Consider the following 7305-nt stretch of genomic DNA (forward strand, 5'->3'; position numbering starts at 1 on the left):
AAAAAAAAAAAAAAGAAAGAAAGGAAGGAAGGAAGGAAGGAAAGAGAGAAAGAAAGAAAAGTGTCCTATGACGATTACATGGCAGTGAAATCAAAGATTCTAGCTCACATCTCATTTTTGTATGACCTGGAACCTAAGAATACAGCTTATATGTTTAAAGCTGTTTAAAGAACAATATGCCATAGGAACCTCCTATAGCCTAGAAAGACTAAAATATTTACTAAAAAGCCAGCCAAATTCCATCATCCCTCCATGTTCCCTACCATATTTCAAACCCCTTTCTTTTAGCACAGTTAAAAATAGTGGTGAGTTGAAAGTGAAATAATTTGCTGACTGAATCCACAGTGGATGAGACTGGAACAGTAAGACAAAGCCAACTACTGCTTGGATTTCAGAAATTACCTACTGCACTTCTGTAATTGCAAGATAAAAATAAGCTTTAGTCTATTAAAAATGTATTAAGTAAGGGGATTGAGGAGATGGCTCAGTTGGGAAATTGCCTGCCTCACAACCACAAGGACCTGAGTTTAGCCCCTAGAATACACATAAAAAGCCATGTGCCAAGTTCACACTTGTAATCCAAGCACTAGTCAGCCAACCTAACATAGCTGGTGAGACACAGGCTACAGAAGACCCTGTCTCAAAAAATCGGTGGACATCTCCTAGGAACAACACCCAAAGTTGTATATGGAACATAGAAGCTGTTCTTTGGAAGACCTGTATAAAAAACTAAATTTCTGAATGTTAATTCATCTAATGAAGTCCTCAAGAGAAAACATAAAGGCTACAAGTCCTCTGTTTCAGATGCTGAATATGCGCACAGCAGCCAAGGAAGAAAACTGGAAATGCTTATTTATGACAAAGGAAAGCAGCTGCCACACAGTCACATCTGAATAACCTATGTTGCAAATTCATGCAAAAACATCTTGATAATGAACAGAAAGATTAGAAATCAAATATATATCTATATATGTAGATATAGCTATATATACTTAAAATATAGAATAGCAAGTGTGAAATATATTTTTCACTAACAGTTTCAAACATGTATTTTAAAACTTTATTGTTAGTAAATATATTAACTTAAATAAAAATAGTTAACATATCTGAATTTAGACATTTAAAATATATACAGAAATATCAAATCTACCAATTTAGGAGATATTAACAGTTTCCACTCTCAACAAGCTTAAAACTCTAGGGTTTCTCTGTGCAGCCCTGGCTGTCCTGGAACTCACTCTGTAGACCAGGCTGGCCTCGAACTCAGAAATCCGCCTGCCTCTGCCTCCCAAGTGCTGGGATCAAAGGCGGACGCCACCACCGCCGGCAAGCTTAAACTCGTTACTAGGGCTATAAAGCTACTTAACTATTCTAACCTAGTTTCATTATCTGAATGATTTCTGGTTTTGTTTTTTGAGACATGATTTCATGTAGCCCAGACTGACCTTGAACTCTTGATCCTGCTCTTGCCCCCATCTCTATGATGAGAATAAGGTGGTTAGAGGATTACCACCATATTCAGTTTCTCTGGTGATTTCTAATATCCCTTCTAACACTGGCATTTCACAACTCTGAAAATAAAATAACCATTAACTGTTCACCAACTGTACCATTTTACATATCTTATATCTAATGTATTTTGCATATATCTAATTCTTGCATTTTGCATATATTACATTTGTTTAATGCTTGTAAAACAACTTGCACGGTAGCTATGATGATAATGTGAATTCTCCTCTATGGTTAAACCATCTTGGTTAAAGACCTACTTGTGGTGGCACATGCCAGCACTCCCATCTACTCAAGTGGTTGAGGCAGTAAGATTTCTTGAGCCCTAAGTTAGGAGCATTTGGGCAGTACAGCAAGACCCCTTGAGAGCTGAGCATGGTAGTGTATACCTATATCCTAGCCCTTGGAAGGTAGAGGAAGGAGTTTAAGTCCATTCTTAGCTACATAGTGAGTTTGGGACCAGCCTGGGCTACATAAGACCATGTCTCAAAAACAAAATCAACAAGCCAACAAAATTATGAAACTGGGGAAATGGCTCAGAAAGGAGAGATCTGAACAGAACCTAATGTTCCTGTAACTACAACATGGGGCTAAGGAGCATAACATACAGAGATCTCTGGGGCTCTCTAGTAGGTGGTGTTTCAAATTCAGTAAGAGACCCTGCCCCTAAGAATAAGGGAGAAAGTGAAAAAGACAGACCTGCCAAGTCCTGCTCTGGCCTCAGAAGTACATACACAGGCAAGTGCACACGCATACATATACATATATACACACACACAACACACACATAAAAGAGAAAAACAAAAGCAGAACCCACATTTTAAAAAACAAAAAACAACAACAACAACAAAAAAAATACATGGGTAAGTAGTAGCCCACGCCTTTAATCCCAGCACTGGACAGAGGCAGGCAGATCTCTGAGTTCAAGGCCACCCTGGCATACACAGCAAGTTCCAGAAACAGCCGAGGCTATAAAATAAGAAATGTCTTAAAAAAAGGATGCACACCCATATTTCAGCCATTATTCTTTGGTGACAGCTTTTTTTCTAAATAAGTATTTTAATGTTAGTGTTATGAAAGGCAAAGAAAACTTAAGCAATTGAACCAGATCAAAGACTAGAGGGGTAACATTTATAAGATCTATGATCTGCTTAGATCTTAGATGAAGGCTGATAGAACAGTTGTAAAAGGCATTTTGGGGACAACTGACAAAAACTAGTGCAGGCTGCAAATTAAATGAGAATACTGTGTTTGTATTAATGCTGAATGTGATCATACTGTGTTTCTACAGCAAGACTATACCATGGAGCTACAAAACATACGCTCACACACTCAGAAGTAAAAGAAAACAATAAGTACAACATATTCTCAAAACTTTCAGAAGACAAATGTATGCAGGGCCAGGTAAATGCACTTGATTCCTGACAATCTGAATGCCTGACAAACCAAGTTCAAGCCTCAGGATCTACGTGGTAAGGAAGAGACACAATTCTCAGCTCCCACACAGGCACCATGTCACACACATACATATGTAACACACACATAAAAACAAATACATAAATGTAACTCTTGTATCTAGATAATGACAAATGTGACCAAAAAATAATAAATGTGGGAAAAGTATAAGGAGTATTTGTTCAGGTCTTATATTCTCCACTAATTTCTTTTTATCTGATGCAGAATTAGGAATGTAAATCAGGCCAGGCGGTGGTGGCAAACGCCTTTAATCCCAGCACTTGGGAGGCAGAGACAGGTGGATTTCTGAGTTCAAGGCCAGCCTGGTCTACAGAGTGAGTTCCAGGATATTCCAGGACAGCCAGGGCTACACAGAGAAACCCTGTCTCAAAAACAACAACAACAAAAAAAAAAAACAAAAAAAAAAGAAATGTAACTCAGCGGTAGAGTCCTTGCCTCACATTCGTATCACAAACACAATCCTTAATTTATTTAAATGTGTATGTGTGAGTCCCTGCATGTATGTGCCATATGTATGCATAGAGCCCATGGAGGCCAGAGCAGGGAGGGCATCAGATCCTCGGAACTTAGAGTTATAGACAAATTGTGAGCTGCCATGTGCATGCTGAGAATTGAACCCAGGTCCTCCGCAAGTGCTCTTAACTACTGAGCCATCTTCTCCAGCCTAGGGAACTACCATTTTAAAAACCTGAGTTTCAAACTAATAATATCTCATAATTGGGCTTTGGTCAAAACAGTATAAAGAAAAACTCAACTACAAGGTACCTAATTTATTCTACAGGCCTGGAACACAAAATATAATCCTTTACTAATAACAAGTTTATAGTTTATAAAACCCTACTACAGTACTTACTCACATAAACACTTCTTTTCTCTGATGCCACAGGCAACTATTTATTATTCTAATAAGTATAACCACACATTAAAAGTGCTTAAACACAATGAGAATTTGTCAAGCTCTATGGAAATGTTTTTATATCTGACCTAAGGTCCTACTCCCCCACCTGCTCTTCCAATCTTGGCCTCTTCTGTTTCCCATTCTCCATATAATTCTCCACTGAAGATGTCTCTGGAATGCTCCCTGACTGAGGCATTGCGCTACTTCCTCCTTGTCTCTTGAAACACTTTACAAATAGTTAACCTACAGAGAAAAGGAAGGTTTGAAATTGAACTTTGTGTGTATGAACAGGTATGTGCCTGTTGCTTCAACAAATTCTTCAAATATATGAACTCTGCAAACACTTATCTTTGACAGACAAATGCACATAAACATGAAGACATACATTGTTTATAACTTTTTCTACTTACTTATCTTTCAGAAAAAAACCTGCTTTCTATTTCCAAATTCACAATCAAAATTTTAATCCATAATTTTTAAAGCATCACACTCATATTCCTGATTCATCGAAAACTGAAACAACATTTCACGGCATTTCATTATTCACAGCATTTCATTATTCACAGCTGCTACAGGTTTTAACAGACGTTTAACATGAAAGCACTTTTCGGTTGCCCCTCTGAATGCTGAAAGCAGTATCAAGGTTTCTGAGGATTCTTAATAATAATAGCACAAAGGGTAAATACCACTTTCAAAACTCAGATATGACATTTAAAGAAACAAATGAAAAAAGCAATAATCGGTATTAAAATAAAACTTAAGATAAAATAGGTGTATGTGGAAATGAATTTTGAATTCTTAGAGTACCTTTTATGTTAATGAGAAGATTACAGCCAATAGAAGGATGTTATTAACAAAATTAAAGAATTTGTCCACTAAGAAAATTCTCAGGACACCACCTGGAAATGAAATGCTTTGGTGGACCAAACTAAGTCAAAACAAAGTATGTAAATAGCCTTTTTGCCTATGTTATTTGACTCGGGGAAAATGTGGGAACTCCAAACGTTAGAGAAAATAGCAGAGCATCTTAACAGAGCATCTGGCTTCCTGTTGCCTAACTTCTTTGATGCCTATCAAGAACAGCAATGTTGGCAGAGCATGGTAGCACATGCCTTTAGTTCCAGAGAGGCAGAGGCAGGCCGATCTTTTGAGTTGGATGCCAACATGGTCTACATAAGTTCCAGGACAGCCAGAGCTATGTAGAGAGAACCTGTCTCAAAGACAAAATAAAACAAAATGCCCCACCACTAATGGTATAAAAATAGTAAAAATTGAAAGAAATATTTTTAATTCAAAGTAATCAAAAATATCTTGTCCTAAATTTGTCATTATATTCAGAATTGTACTAAATGACCCAACACACAGGAAGCCTGAAGATGAGATATAAAAATTACCAAATTTCACTTCACAGTTGTCAACATATATAGATATTTACTTCTAGATTAATTCATGGAATGTTGTAAAAAGTGAATGATAATCTCTAGGAAAACTAGGAAAACAAAATACAGCTTAGGGATAAACTTTAAAATATTCAATCAAAAAGAATGCCAAAGACAGGAAAAAAATAATCAAAATAAAAATGTTAAAGCAAAGCGAGAAAATACTAACCCTGAGCTGACCCTTATTAGAAAGCTGATGGTTCTAAGAATAATTTCAGCCACAACTACCTGAAGTTACCTCAGCAACTCTCCTCCCAGCCTTGACATGCTTGGGTAGCTTTGCTCAACCTAATCAAGCTTAAAATCTCTGGGATTGAAGTAGTATCTCACAGATTAAAAAATATGAATCTATTACAAAGATGATTCCAACCTTCATCTTAAGAAATGCTATGAGTCTGTATCTAAAATAAGCCAGCAAAATTCTGGCTTTCAATTGGCACTCAATTCAGCCTACAACTTTATACTTAAGGCTCTGCTATCAGGTCGCGCAGGCTTCTCAACTTAAATCAGAAGCATTCTTTCTTCCCTCAATTCATTGCTCCTCTTCCTACACTGTCTATCACTATAGATGTGGAACAACATAAATACAATCTTTCCATCATTTTCCAGGTCAGTTTCTATTGTTTAAAAAACAAGCTGGGCGGTGGTGGCACATGCCTTTAATCCCAACACTTGGAAGGCAGAGGCAGGTGGATTTCTGAGTTTGAGGCCAACCTGGTCTACAGAGTGAGTTCCAGGACAGCCAAGGCTACACAGAGAAAACCCTGTCTCGAAAAACCAAACTATGAATATATATATATATATATATATATATATATATATATATATATATATATATTCCATATTATTTCTATTCTTTTAAACCAAATACAGTCCAGCAAGATGGCTCAGTAGGTAAAGGCCTGACAACCCAAGTCCCATAACTTGTATCCACATGGTGAGAGAACCAAATTCCAAAAGCTGCCCTATGACCTCAGCAAGTTTGTGCCTGCATACATACATGGTACATTCCTTTTTAACTGAAAGTTTGTAACAAATAGTAATTTATCTTTGTATTTTACTTAAAAACAAAGCAGTGAGACCTCCCAAGTGAATGTGCTCACTGACAGCACAATGTGCTCCTCTTGTCTTTTACACATGTGCTGAATCTACTGGATATCCATTTCCCAAGAATTAAAAAAAAGAATAACTTTTGAAACATATCCTGAGCAGGACAGAAACCAAAACTCATAATCCATAGACTATACCAAAATGTAAACTTCTATTAAATACACATAACACAAAAAAGAAAAAAAAGGTAGTCAATGACAGAGGAAAAAAGGTATTTTCAGATCAGAAATCTGAAAAAGAACTTATATTGACAACTCTCAAAACTCTAATTTCCAGAACAAGAAGTAGCAGAATATGCTGTCATCCAGCACCTGGGAGGCTGATGTAGAAAACCTGCCAAGTTTAAAACCTTCCGAAACTACATGGCAAGTTCTCCTGACTATCGAGGAAAGGAAGAAGAGGAAGAGAGAGGAAGAGAGAGGTAGAGGAAGAAGAGCAAGAGAGAGGAAGAGAGAGGTAGAGGAAGAAGAGCAAAAGAGAGAAAGAGAGAGGTAAGTAAGGGAAGAAGAGGGGAAGATCTCTGGAAAAAAAAAAAAAGCAAAGATTTGAGCTCACATCAAAGATCCAGGTGTGGGAGTGCATGCAAGAGACCACCATGGTCTACAAAGTGAGTTTCCAGGACAGCTAGGGCTACACAGAGAAATCCTGCCTTTGAAGGAAAAAAAAAGGCACATGAAAAAGAATTCTCAATATCATAAAACATTTGGAAAATGTTCACTAAAACAACAATGAAGAGGCAGGTGGAGGTGGTGGTGGATGCCTTTAATCCCAACACTCAGGAAAAACTCTGTGAGTTCAAGGCCAGCCTGATAGACAGTGAGTTCCAGGACAGCCTGAGCTGTTACACAGAGAAACCCTGTCTGAAAAAAATGA

General features: G+C 37.3%; 1 protein-coding gene across 3 annotated transcripts in view; it reads right to left on the reverse strand.

The window, feature by feature from the left end:
- Positions 1 to 7305, reverse strand: part of Hikeshi (heat shock protein nuclear import factor hikeshi) — a 26547-nt gene that overhangs the window by 7962 nt on the left and 11280 nt on the right. Inside the window, exon 2 of one of the 3 annotated variants that reach the window (XM_031387294.1) lies at positions 3990 to 4126. The exons of the other annotated variants lie outside the window; for them this stretch is intronic. The gene's annotated coding sequence lies outside the window, so the exon portion shown is untranslated. The remainder of the gene's footprint in view (positions 1 to 3989; positions 4127 to 7305) is intronic. 3 annotated transcript variants of the gene reach the window in all.

This window comes from Mastomys coucha, unplaced genomic scaffold (genome assembly GCF_008632895.1).
Source record: "Mastomys coucha isolate ucsf_1 unplaced genomic scaffold, UCSF_Mcou_1 pScaffold21, whole genome shotgun sequence".
NCBI lineage: Eukaryota > Metazoa > Chordata > Mammalia > Rodentia > Muridae > Mastomys > Mastomys coucha.